We start from the raw sequence: 14,928 nt of genomic DNA, 5'->3' as shown, positions 1-14,928 counted from the left end.
TTGCAAGCTTTGTATTTTGACTAACCTGGTGAATAGTGGACTTTCACAGTGGCTTTGTGTTTCTCTGATGAACTAGTAAGGCTGAATAGCTTTTATATGTTTATTGGACATTTTCTATATCCCCTGAAGTACTTATTCAAGTGTCTTGCACATTTTTCTATTAAGCTGCCTGTCTTTTTTTCAGATTTGTAGTTTTTTTTTTTTTCTAGATACCAGTTCTTTATCATGTTGCAGTCCTTGGCTTGCCTGTCATTTCTTACTTTTTTTTTCTTAATGGAGATAAGTTCTTAAGTTTCATGCAGTTGAATTTAGCAGTCTTTTCTTTTCTTTTGTTCTTTGTGCCTGGTTCAAGAAATTCTTCTCCAACCTCAAATCATGAAGATACTATTTTTTCCTCAAAAATGCTTTTTTACAAATTAGATAATGCTACCTCTTACCTGTTCTGCACTCTGGGTTTAGACTTTTGGTGGTGTTTAACTTCACAACTTTGGTGTGAATCTGTTCCTTTGGTTTCAGGGATCAGCGATTTGCCATTACCCTTATGTATTTATATTCCTCCTTCTAGATGAACTGAATACACTTTTCCTGGTAAGTCCTGAGAGTAAAGGTAGGTTCTTGCTGACTGTCTCTTTTTCATAGTACCTCTTTGATGGCATTCCCAAATGCTAAAGTTGATCAGGTATCACCTGTAATTCTGCTTTCAAGCCTCTCTTACTAATAAAGGGCAGGGACTGAAGGGCAGAAACCACAGAGGACTCTCCTTTCTAACTGTGATATCACCTTGTTTTTCCTTGTTTTTATCTGTCAGCTGAGGGCTCAGCCATGGCCTACAGACTTTTCCTTTTCCCTCAACAATAACTGAGGTATTTCAGTTGTTTCTTTTTTGGTCATAATAATATGACCTCTACTAGATCCCCTCCTCTGTCACAAAAGTAAGAATATACTGTTCCCTGTAGTCTTGGTGGTGAATAAAAAACATTCTTTAGAAGCAGGAAGCCTCAGCCTTTTCAGTTGATTTTTTAAATGTTAGATTGGCAACAACACATGCAAAATGGTCATAACATGTTTTTCGAATGAATGAAGGGTTTCAGCCAGAATATGGGAGTTTCTGCCACTTTGGAATCTTCTCAAGTACAAAGCAGAAGAGATGCTGGATGGACTGTGCTTAATAAAGGCCTTATGAGGCATTCATGGGTACTTGTGACGAAGATCACTGTGGGCTCCAGAATGCCAAGGATGATCCAGAATCCTCCCATTAGAGCCGGTTGCCTGTATCGCAATGGGATTATGTAAAGGTTATATATACAGATTCATACAAAGGTTATGGAATCTCTGTGAAGTCTGGTAGCATAAGAAAAGTCAATTAGAGGAATCACTCACCCTGGATGCCACTTTCAGTGTGAACTCCAACTCAATACATTCAAACACAAAGAAGGCATGAAATCAGCTCTGGAGTCCTTGGACTTGGCTGATATTTGGCCATCTTCTTCCTCTGGTAGCATAACACCAGCATATAGCATTCCAATTCAATAGTAATCATACAGTGTTGAGGACACGGTACGCACAGTATGTAGTACAAGCCTCATCACTGTGGTTATCTTCAGTTGTGGAAACACAAGAACCTAAGAGCTTTCCAAGGTCTCCAGGGCCCTCAGCTGGGTCACCATATGCTTGCATCTGACTGACAGTAGTGTGACACTATTTCACATTTGCCTCTGTCCAAAGATAGTCTTCAGGACAGCTCCCAATGACTCAAAGTCAAATGTGACTGCTTTCTCCTAGAGATACGGAATATGCACTTCAGACTGGCAAAAATTAAGAAGTCTACTAATACCAAGTATTAATGATGTTGGCAAACAGTAACTCTTAAACAATATGGCATTAATTAAGTATTAGACTTTGTTCCTCTGTTTTGAAAGCACAATCACTGTAATGGGTGTCTGGAGCTCAAACAGTAAGTAAAATTTTACCATACTGTCTAACATTAGCTGTTTAATTCAAGGACCTGGCATTGCATTTGGACCCTAAGCAACATGCTTTAAGAGTCTGAGAGGTAAAAATGATGAAAAATCTTTCAGTAACTGGAGTGGTGCTATAGTTAACTACTGATTTTACACCTTCAAATTCAGAATTCTTCCCTTATCTTAGGCGTAATTCTAGTATCATGAGTCCTTTATTCTTGTAAGTGGTACCAATGTTCTAGTGGACTTGACAAGGCTTGAGAGATTTCAAACAGGGGGGATTTACACAAAGCAATCTTTGGTACTTAGAGAGGTTGGGTTTCTCACTGCCCTGCTGAGGGCCTCCTAGCTGAAGGGCCAAGAAGGAGCTACCTTCACTCCACCGGCTGAAGAGCAGGTTTCTTGTTAGCAGCTGTGGTGGTAGCAAAGACAATGATGAAGAAACTGACTTCTCAGCTTCAGCTTGTCTCTTGTTTGTCAGTCCCACCTGGAGCTACAGGTACACGATACTGTAAGGAGGCCAGGCTGGCCACAGTTCACAGTCACAGCAGGTTCTCTGGCAACATATAGTCTTCAATAATATCTCTAAAAGCTCTACGGTCTAGGCTTTCACATTTAGGTTCAAAATCTACCTGGAACTGAGTTTTATGAGTGGGGTGAAATACTGATCTAATTCATTTTTTTTTCCATATGGAAACCCAATTGTCCCAGCACTATTAACTGCAAAGACTGCCCTTTCCCTACTTCTCTACACTGACATGTCCGTTGCACATCTTGTGTGTATGTGAATGGGTCCTTTTCAGAGCTCTCTAATCTGCCCTACTGGCCTACTTTTCTAACTCTGCACCAAGAGCACAATGTCTTATTTATGAAAGCTTTATATTTTGATATTTGATAGGATGTTAAATCCCTCTTGTTCTTCAAAAATGCCTTGGGTACTTCTGGCTATGCATTTCCATAAATATTTTGGCATTGGCTATTCAAGCTCCACAAACTTGGGATTGTATTACATTTATACATAATTTGAGGAGAAGTACTATCTTCACAATATTATCTCATCCATGAATGTGGGATAGTTTTCCTTTTCCTACAAATCTTTAGTGTCTTTAAAAATACTTTATACATACCACATGTATTCATCTTGTATAACTTTTGTCAGATTATTAGGTACTTGTTATTTTTTGTGCTATTAAAAATAGATATTTTTAAATTTTAATTTTCTAAATGGTTGCTTATACATATAAATGATATTTGCATGTTGATCTTGTGTCTAGAAAATTTTACTAAAGTTCCTTATTGGTTCTAATAACTTGTCTGTAAACTCATTTGGATTTTCTAAGTACTTATTCATATCATGCACAAATAAAGACTGTGTTTGCTTCTTTCAAATCCTTGTATCTTTATTTCTTTTTCTTAACTCACTGAGTTGGCCAAAACCCTACTAATAATGCTAAACAGAAATCATTCTTACTCTTGAACTCAAAATCACCATAAAGCATGATGTATACTGAAGGTTTTCTAGAGAAATGCTTTGTCAAATTAAAAAAGTTCCTCTATTCCTAGTTTGCTAGTTGCTTTTTAAAATCATAAATGGATCCTCAATTTTATCAAATAGTGTACCTATTGAGATAGTCATGTGATTTTTCTCCTTTCAGTTATTAATGTGGTAAATTATCAATTGATTTTCTAATGTAAAATTAACTTTCCATTCTTGGGATAAAGCACCTTGGTCAGAATACATCTTTTTTATATGTTACTACATTTGGTCTCCTAATATTTTGGGTGGGAATTTTGCATGTTAGTGAGTGAAGCTGCCCTATAACTTTCTTCTTTTTTTCCAGGTTTGGATATAAAGGTTTGCTAGCTGAGAAAACTGAGTTGGAAAATATTGTCTTCATTATCTAGAGGATTTTGTAAAATTTTATATGACAAGATTTTGTAAATAATGGAATGATTTATTCTCTGAATATTGGAAATCTGGAGCTTTACTTTTAGAAAGTTTGCCTATTGATTAATTCTTTGGTATCACCTCTTTCATTCCTGATATTGACTATTTGTACCTGACAAAGTAAACCTTTTGTTCTTCTATTGACATTTCTTTGTTCTTCTATTGCAAAAGAATATTCTCCCACTAAATTAACTTATCCATTCAATCAACTTCATTAATGGCTTAGGACCATTCAGGCTTTTTCTTCTTGAATCTATTTTGACATTACCTTTTTCTAGGGATTTGTCCATTTCATTTAAAATTCCAAATTTACTGGTATAAAGTTATTTATAATATCTCGCTATTATACTTCAATCTCCAGACCACAAGTAGTGATATCACCTTTTTCATCCCTGATATTGACTATTTGTATCTGACAAAGTAAACCTTTTGTAATTATGAAGGAACTTTCTTCATCACTAGTAATGCTTTTCCCTTAGGGCTTATTTTAATATTAACATAGCTATACCAGTTTTCTTTCGGTAGAATTTGCAAGATATAACTTTCCCACTCTTTTACTTTCTTTCTATAGCTTTATATTTAGAGAATATACTTGGATTTTCTTTTTCTCTGTTTAATATGGCAATCTTTGTCTTCTAAATAATATGACCAGTACATGTACTATATTTTTATTTAAATAATTCCTAATATTTGGAGCTAAATCTAAAATGTAAATCTAAAAATCTTATTTTGACATTTTAATTTTTTTGTATACCCTCACCACTTTTTGCATGAGAAAGGTATAAATAATAAAAATATAACTGACAGTAAATATTAAAGAAATGATTGAGTAAACGATATAAAAATGAATAAAACATGTATATTAGTAAGTCACAACAAATGACTAATAAATAAAAAGTAACTATATGTCCATTTAAGGAATACATAACAAAATAATAACTGAATAAAACATGTATATTATTATTAGTGAGTCTCAAGTCCATGGTGAAGTAGGGAAAAAACAAAGTAATGAAAGAAGAGTAGGAATTGCTAGAAGTGGTAGTTGCAAAGGGGTCAATGAAAGGGGACATTTGTGCAAAGGCAGTTGTGGAGGGAGCTGGAAGATATTTGGAAAAAGGGTTTTTCTGCGAGAGGGAAGGTCAAATGCAAAGGCCCTAAGATAGTACCTAATTTGGTGTGTTTGAGTAGAAGAAAGAGAACAGTATTGCTGGAGCAGAGTGTGCGAAAGAAGAGCAGCTTAAGTGGTGATCACAGGGGACCACAGGGGGATGGAGGATGTGGGCTCTGAGAGGACTTTGGTTCTTACTGAGCAGCTGAGAGGCCTTTGAAGCATTTTGAAAACAGGAGTGACATGCCTAACTTCCCTTTTAATAGGATTATTCTAGTTGTGGTACTGTTAATACCATACCAGAAATACTAAACCAATGAAATTAGACAAGATAAAATACTGGAGAGGCAAAATTACTATTATTTATGGCTTACATTTAAGAAAATATCATGCATATAATAGCTAAAAACAGATATTAAAAGAAATGTACTGCACATCTAAAGAAAACTTTAAGACCCAAAGGGACATTTCTTTGTTTTTCTATTGCAAAAGAATATTCTCCCACTAAATTGTCAATTCAATGCATTTAATCCCAATTAAAATACTAAAAAAATGATCCTTATTTTGAAGTTTGATGAACTAATGTTCATCTGGAAAATGGAATACACTCATAACCTAGGAATTCTGAAAAAGAACAGAAAGAGGGGAGATGTGCTCTACTAAACATTACACAAATTATGAAACTGCAATAGTTAAAACAGTAACATATCAAAAAAGATCATGTAGCTCAATGGAACAACAACAAAAAAGTCTAGAAACAGACCTGAATACATATGGGAATTAAATGTATGATAAAGGTATCAGTGGAGAAAAAAAGAGTTGTTCAATAAGTGCAGTTGGGAAAAGTTGAAAACAGAATTATTCAGAAAAGTAAAGACTGGAGATGAGTGTCCATGATTAGGAGTGGTTGCATAAATTATGATGTATCCACACAATGGAGTACTATGCTATGATGAAACATTAGGTAGATTTGTATATGTTACCAATGGGGATGTCCAAATTCTGTTGTTTATTCAAAACCAGCTGGTTGGGATTGTGAATAAAAGGGAGTTGACAAGCTTCAAATGAGACATTCTAAGCCTTGGGCTCATATGTTCTTAGGGTTTTTTATTCTGAAACACAAAGGCAATTTTGCTTATTTTGAGGTTCCTCACCTATGTCATATAACTGAAACCTGGAAAAGTAGATGTCACTGAATAATGTAATCTCCACTAGCTAGAATTTAACAACTTGACTCTATCTTACTTTCTCCTCCAGACAACTTTTGACCATATTAGTAAATAACCAAACCAACTATTATCAGGGATTTGGATTTGGTTAAAAAAATAATTCCAGGGAATAATGTGAGGTCAGTTCATTTAATCCTAATCCCCTAAAAGTTCTGCCCCACAGATGGTAAGAGAAACTATTCAGAACAAGGATGCTCAGCTGCTACAAATTCTTCATTAGGAAAGTAAAACTAAATTATGTTCTATTGTACTCTGTTTATGAAAGCAGAAAAGTACATTAAAACACATTACAAACATTTTAAATGGGAAAGTCAGAAATAAACGTTTTGCTTTCCCCCCCCTGGCCAGTCCAGTTAACCAGACAATCAACTAATGAAAATGTGCTGTTTTCCAAGGAGTCTGGTAATTTAGTCTTTTATGGTAACTCCACTGCTCATTTTACTTTTAAGTTTATTCACTTCAAAATAAGGGCGTCCTCGTGTTTGTTAAAATATCTTCAAAGATTTCAAGGACATAAATGGTTAATACAGTTACTGTCATACTAAAAAATGCACCATACAGATTCCATACAAGTTAGGTAACCCACAGCACATAAGGAACTTCATACTGATCAAATCAGCTGGCAGAAAGAGGAAGTAATCCATAACTTCGTGTAAATGATCCATTACTGTGACCCATACTTAACAAACTGCATGCAAGGGAAACTGAATATACATGAGCAACTACAGGGTTACATTTGGTTGATTTATATCAATAACAAATTGAGAATTAAAGTGCATTCTGAAATCATGGGAATGTACTAAAACAATAAGGAAGTTCTAATGTGTACTCTGAATGCATCATTGCCTCTCTAAAATAAAAAAAGACCAAAGATTGTTTATCATAATTAATACTTAGTTGATGAGAGACTGGTTTTCCTCTGTGGCCTATGGAGAACAGTTATTCCCTGTTAGATGAAACTTACACTTTTTCTAGATACCATAATGATAAATTCAATGAAATTTATAGCCCACATTTGATAGGATAAGTCATAGTAATAAAAGTATCTTTAATAATATAGAAACCTATTGGCACAAAAAATCACTAAGGTCAAGGAAGTATACCCAATTTTATAACACAGCTGTGCAGAGAAGGTTTCCAAATCTGTGTATAAGACAAAACATTTTCTTATGTTACTGTCTCATTAAAGAAAGAACTTCTAGGCTGGCCAATTCATTCTACTCTAAGGAAACATTTTCATATATTTCTCATTCTCATTTCAAATCTACTGGAGTCAACTTTTGATAATGAAGCACAACCACGTCTCCTCCAATAGTACAGGCGAGGATACACACAGGGACTTTTTTACAAGGTGCATTTTGGGGGATTAGACACAGTATTCTGATGTTTATTTTTCTTAATCAGAATTATTTTTATTATTCTGATGTATTATTATTATTAATCATTTTTCAGAAAGAAAGTTAGGAAGCAATCTGAAGTACAGGCATAAGGTAAGGAGTCTGATGTTTAGGTGTAGTTTATGTGCAAGCTGTTTCATTAAATAGGCATTTTTTTTAAACAAAATGTGAAATCTGAAAATCAATATCAATAAACCTTACTGTTAAGATAGCTTATTATAGATGTATCCATTTTTCTGGGGTACAGCAATGATGTCCAGTGTTATGACTACATGAAGCCATGATAAAAGGAACTTCAACATCAAAAGAACAGCATCACCTGCTACTTTTCCTATCTGATTATGAGCTGAGTCCACCTGCTGCGGTAAGGGCAGGGTGCTTCTCACTACACACATGTTGAAAACAGCACACAGTTTTTCCTTTTATATGATTGCCAACATGAAAACATGTTAGAGAATATGCAATATAAACCACACAGCCTTCCAAGATAAAGTTGTTAACAGTCAAAGCATAGACCTAGAAATGATCCTAGTTAAGTTTATCTCCTCTCCCCAGAAGGCCATGTTCTCCTCTTCCTTAGTATAAGACTATTCAGCTTATTTAATCATATGCATGCAGTTTATAAACTGCAAATGCCATTCTGTTTTAATAATCAAGAACTTGCTTTTTGAGATCTCATATTCTGTCTTAACAACTTCATACATCAGTAAGACAGGACTATGTCTCACAGTAGAGAAGTGCTTAGAATAACAGCAGTAGTTATGGCTTACTATCTTCTGGGAACTACACTAATGCACTTTATATACATTATCTCATTTAATACTCATAACACCTTTAGCAAGTAAGTTTCTTCATTCCATAGATGAGAAAACTGAGGTCTAGCTACAAAGTGACAAAGAGGAGGCATAGACCCAAGGAGCCCATGCCATTAAGCACTATACATAGTGAATACATAGTAAATTCAAGATACACAGTGCATACAAAAGAATTTCTTAGCAATCATTGTTTGGTGATAGAATTTCCTATGGTTGAATCAATCATTACCATTATTGCTAGAGATGGGCTAATATTTACAAGTGTTTTGAACCTAAGTGTTTCAAAATAACTAACCCCATATCCTAAGAAGTAAAGCATGAGATCCTTTAAATATTGGTTACTGAAAAAGAAAATTATACCATTTCAGTATGTTTTGCTTAAGATAGATGACACTCATGAAACTGGCCTGTCATTCATGTGAATTATACTGAAATTTCCTGGGGCAGAGATTTTTTTCCTACACCTTAATTACCCAAATATTTTTAAAAAGCCATTTCATGCATTTAAACTACATGTTAGGATTGCTAATTACAAGGAATGCTTGCATATTTGCAGAGATATTTATGTAATTTATAATTACACTTAATTTGAAACATAGGCTCAAAATCTTCCTATAGCCCATCCTTCTGAAGCTTTACACACACATTTCTACACACACATTTTATTTTGAATGCAAATCTCCTCAGCTTAAAAATCTCTTAGAATTCACTTCCTTTTGAGTCTTTCAGATTCAGAATCACTAAGAACTCAAACAGAAAATAATGATGCTCACAGGTCCGATGTAGATCATTCTTTACAAGCTACTCTGTCATGTAGAGCACCTGTCACTCGGAATTGCAGTGTTCTCTCGGCAGTCTCACAACTCAGTGAACGGTGACTGCAGCAAGCCCATCTTCATGTCTGCAGCTACGACATCTTCATGCGACTACTACAACCTTGGGCAGCTGCAGCTTTCCCTGGGTTTCCAAAGGCAAAACTACACAGAATCTGAAAGGATGGCTTTGCTGACCCAAACCCTGCTATTTGGCAATTCCCTAAACTTGGATCCAGAGCACTCCACGTGGGGCAGGGAGTAAAAAGCCCCAGTGGTTTCACAATGGGATTGGTACTTTCCTAAGTTAGAAATTTCAGTCTTTAAAAGCTTAAGCCAAGAATGACTGAGAGGGGAGAGTCATTTGTTAGGTCTACTTGCTGCTTCTTGGTCCATTCATTCATTCAAGATACACTGGCACCTTTGATACACCAGATGCTGCAGGGAGTGCTGGGGACAAAATGGTGACCAAGACAAAAAGTCTCTGCTTTTAGAGAACTTAAACTCTAGTGGGAGAGGAATTATAATAACGCATGATAGGTAATGCACTATGGGAAATAAGCAGAGCAACAGAAACAAAGAAAATGGGTACTAGAATCCTCTTACTCATCATGGCCTAGGAACCTCTGAAAAAGGCCTTGGAAAGAGAAAATCTTTGACATTCACTGAGTACCTACATAAGCAAAGTGCTGATGATGGAGCTTAGGGTTATTCAGGGAAACTAGTAAAAAGATTCTTCCCCATTTGACTTTGCTGAAAGACACTGTAAAACATGTACACATCAGTTCCACATACTAAAATACCAGTTTTGTATCTGTACTAGATGAGGCACAGGCTTTCAGACCAAAGGAGAGTAATACAATGACAAGGGACCATTGTCCATGGCCAGAGGCACACGGCGTACATGCCAAGCACCAGACAAGGGGCTTCTGCCACAGGAGCTGTCCGAGCAACACCCCCAGCTTCTCCAAAGTCAAAAGGAGGGTGCAAAGTATGGCTTTCTTGTTACATTTTATCTGGCAAAAAGCAAATCCAGCAGTTAGGGCAGCAAAGATCCCATGAGATAAAGATTAAAACTTGGGAAAACAAGCAGTTAGCTCATGGCAAAAGGTTAGACCCAAATAACTGAAGGATGTGCATAAATCCCAATAGCAGCTTTGGTAATGAAACAGGTAAGATCTGTCCTCCTTTCAGTTCAGGAAAAAAATTAAATGTATCAAAGATGTAGCTTAACATATCCTCTCCCTCACAGGTCTCTGAAGCCGGTGTTCCTCCTTCCACTGACACCCAAGACACACCAGCTTCCCAAGGGCCATCCCTCCTGGCGGTACCATGATCTCTGCTAAGCTAGCAAAAACCCAAGTTAGTTCCTGAGCCCTACCACTGACTCCCTGAACTTCTGCGTTCAGCTTCTACAAAGCTTGGGGAGGGGACAAGTGCCTCTGGGAAGGCTCTTACCTTCCCTAACAGGATTGGACTGCATTCCTGACAGCCGGTAAATACCTCTGCCAACTCTTAAGAGCGTATGGCATACAAATACGATAGGTCACACATATCAGTTAAAAATGCCCCATGGTATCTGAAACTGCTAGAGTCATACAGTCCATTACCAGTTCAAATTTTAGTCAGCAATTAAATATTTATATATATACACACACATTTGCTCTCCTTACTCTCTCAAATATGTGTATATATACAGTCAGAGACAGAGACGAAGGGGATGAAGAATAGAGGAGCGCAAATAAAGCAGATCAGATAAAAATTTCAGCAACAGTGCATCTGGGTAAAGTGTGTGTGGTGTTCTATTACTATTCTTATTCTTCCCACTCTTCTACAAGATTGAAATTACTTCCAAATGAAATGTTAAAAAATATAGTCCACCACCGCCCTCTATCCCCTAGCCATGGCACTTCTGATCGGCCCCCCCCCCTTTTTTTTTTATTGAAGGGTAGTTGACACACAGTATTACATTAGTTTCAGGTGTAGAACACAGTGATTCAACATTTATATACATGATAATTCTAGCTACCAGCTATCACCATACAAAGTTGTTACTATATTTTGACTATATTCCTTATGCTATACATTACATCCCGGTTACTTATTTTACAATTGGAAGTCTGTACTTTTTTTTTTTTTGAGAGGGCATCTCTCATATTTATTGATCAAATGGTTGTTAACAACAATAAAATTCTGCATAGGGGAGTCAATGCTCAATGCACAATCATTAATCCACCCCAAGTCTAATTTTCGTCAGTCTCCAATCTTCTGAAGCATAACGAACAAGTTCTTACATGGAGAACAAATTCTTACATAGTGAATAAGTTACATGGTGAACAGTAGCGATCCCCTTTATCTTGTTCCACTCTTTATCAAGGTAGTATCACCCCTGACCATACAAATTTACACATATTTTAACGTTTATTACCATTTCCCTTTAGCAGACTATGACCTCTGGAAAGGCAGAGCATTTCTGTTTTGTTCACAGGTGTCTTTAAGTCTGTGACAGGTGCTCAGTGACAGGGCATGGCACACAAGAGACTGACTGAATCAAAGCTTGGCTGAGGAGCAGTGCATCCCCCACGACTGGCCTCATCCAGTAGCCTCTTCCTCCCCTGGCTCGGCAGTAGAGGTTTCCTCCATACAGAAATAGAAGGAGAGAGCTTTCAGACTGGGGCACACTGGGGGTATGAGAAAGGCAGGGGAAATGGGCCACCCTGTTAATGGGAATTAAGTGAACACCCAAACACCGAAATGCTGACACACTCACATGCAAATGCCAGCCTCTTGTGCTGTTTTGCTGAGATGCTGCTGCCCTCAGGCGGGAGCCTTTAAGTTTGGTTTTTGTGTGTGTGTGCGAAACTGAATGTGTCTAGAGGAAAAAACACACAGATAGTGACATTGGGGGACATCCCCCCAAAATGTGAGGACACCTGTCCAATTACCCTGCAGCAAAGCTGAGAGCTGACAAGGCCCACTCCCACATAAAACCTCCCAGGACTTTCAGTTACTCATTCTTAAATGTGAATAGATAAAAAAGGAATGTCAGATATTTGAGGAAAGCTTCAATTATAGTAGGCAGATAAACATTAAACATGAAAAAAGGGAATTCAGAATGAATAAAGCCAGTGCAAGGGTAAACAAAACTCCAAAAAATCTGCTTTTCTCGAAGAAACAGTAAGTGAGCCATGAAATAAAAAGGACATTACAAAACAGGAATGAAAGAAAATAAATTATCTCAAATGATTTGCATGAAGGCTGAAATCAAAAGTTTAATTAGATGAGTTCCAAGATAAAGTTGGGAAAATATCCCATATTGCTCATCCTATAGAATTAAAAAACAAAACAAAAGAGAGAGAGGGAGACATGAACAATGGAAAAGAAAACAGATCAAGAGAATCACTTCTGGAGGTTTAATATATAAAGTATGAGAAAAGGAGAACAAAATACAAGAGAAATTTTCAGTATGTAAGGATGTAAGTTTTCTTTCAAAAATAATAAACAGTCCAAGGAATATCATCATAAAATATAATAATGGAGATAAAGTAAAGATTCTAAAACTGTCTAGAGAAAAAAACAGATCACATAAAGAATCAAAACCTCAAATGCACACTTCTCAATGGCAAAATTCAAAGAACTTGAAGCTAGGCAACAGCCAGTAATGGTGGAGATGGGGAGTGGGGATAGCAGATGAGCTTATTGCAAAGCAATCTTCATGACGAGATCAATCAGAAAAGCTGGAAAAAGTATTTTAAGTGCCTGAGAAAGCATCAAAGGGCAGAGGAGATTTGGTGGGCCAAAACTGTAGAGAAAAAGGAAACTCAGAGAAGTGTGCTGAAATAGCTTTTCTTAGTTATTTAACCAATTTATGAGCAGTGGCTAAGAGGCCATGAAGCTGAAGAGAGTTTCTGGAAATCTTCTGTGGCTCAGGGGTCAAAATTTAAGCATTTGGTGCCCATTAAAGAGAAGGCACCCTAGGCTCTCAGTGGGAACTACTAAGGGCTACCCCCTGGAAGTAGTGATGGACTGGAAATAGACCAGCCCTTACAAAGACAGCTCTGATTCAGCCCAAATCCTGATGGCATTAAAAATCAGACCTTTCTACAACTGCTAGACACAAACAAAAGTAAATCCTCTATGGAAGAAGATAGGAGCCTCATTTTGTCATAACAATTTTTCATACATAATGACAGGTATTCAGTTAAAAAATAACCAATAACCTTATCAAGCTGTGATGATTAATTTCCATGACTATGGGATGATCAGATATTTGGTCAAACATTCTGGGTATGTCTTGAGAGGATGTTTTGGATGAGATTTAACATCTGAGTTGGTAGACTGAGGAGAGCAGACTGGCCTCCCCAGAGCTAGTGGGCTTCAGCCAATCAGTCAAAGGCTTGAGTAAAACAAAGGCTGAGAAACAGAACTCCTTCCACTGACTGCTTTTGAGCTGGAACATCAGCTCTCCTTGGTCTCCGGGGGACTGACTACAGATCTCAGAACTTGTCGGCCTTCATGATTATGTTGGCCAATTCCCTAGAGTTAATCTCCTATATATACACTCCTATATATAACTTTTGGTTCTGTTTCTTTGGGGAACTGTGCCAAATACACAAACATGCTGAGGGACAAAGGAACATGATCAGAAATTAAGGAAAAAGCAGAAAAGAAATGCAACTATGTAAGACTTCGATACTGGAGTTATCAGACACAATCTTTATTTTTATTTCAACTATGTCATCTTTGAATCTTTACATTTTAAGTATAAAAGTAATTATATTTTTAAAAAAACTATTGACAGTACAGGAGAATAAAGTCAGACATGGACTTTAAAATGTGATTAATATGATCAAGAAAGTAAATGACAGGATATAGAATTTTAGGAATTGGTAACTATATCAGTAATAAAATGGAAATTCTACAAGCAGAAAAATCTAATAACTGAAAATGAGAATGCAACAGATGATTTCAAAGGAGTGTATATATAACTGAACTGAGAATTAGTGAACTGAAATATATGTCAGAAAATACCCAGATTGAAGCACAGAGAGAAAACAGTTATGGTATAAATTATACCTTAATTAAAAAAAAGAAAAGTTAAAAACTCTAATAGGGAGAGTCAAATTAATATGTAATGCCTATAATACAAGGTGGGATATGTAAGAATTATGAAAAAAAGGTTACAAAGGAGGGATAATAAAAATGACTGGGAACAATCAGGAAAGAGTTCATGTAGTTTATATTTGAGATGATTTTAGAAAATAGAGAGAAGGCATGTGTTAGGTGGTGACAAGAAAAAGCAGAAAGGAGGTAGACAAGCAGAAATAATAATAATTATGAGGGAGCATTAGATATGTATATGACAGGTACAGGGACTACGACCAAAGGTGGTAAGTTGAGGCCATCTCCCTCAGAGGAGCTTGAAGAGAACTCCCTGGCACCCAGACAGTCAGAATCCATTCCTACGTTTTTATGAAATCACTTCTGAATCAGTGCCAATCAACAGGCACAGAATATTCCTGATGCCCTCAGAGTCTTGCTTCTCTGCAGTGGGCAACAAGGAGCTACTCAGCACTTTCCTGAGGGGAGTAGTTCATGCAAGAGGAAAAGGCAGAATCTCTAACATCGAATTTGGTTTACTACAGAAGCTTCCATAAC

The 14,928-nt window shown here is 36.6% G+C and overlaps 1 protein-coding gene and 1 pseudogene across 4 annotated transcripts in view; both read right to left on the bottom strand.

Moving 5' to 3' along the window:
- Window positions 1-14,928, bottom strand: part of LDAH (lipid droplet associated hydrolase) — a 99,366-nt gene that overhangs the window by 33,362 nt on the left and 51,076 nt on the right. The window lies entirely within an intron of this gene.
- LOC140848333 (nuclear pore complex protein Nup88 pseudogene) lies at window positions 186-10,604 on the bottom strand (annotated as a pseudogene).

Source organism: Manis javanica, chromosome 1 (assembly GCF_040802235.1).
Source record: "Manis javanica isolate MJ-LG chromosome 1, MJ_LKY, whole genome shotgun sequence".
In the NCBI taxonomy this organism is placed as follows: domain Eukaryota; kingdom Metazoa; phylum Chordata; class Mammalia; order Pholidota; family Manidae; genus Manis; species Manis javanica.
The sequence above is the reverse complement of the archived record's forward strand: the minus strand, read 5'-3'. Positions and strand labels throughout refer to the sequence as shown.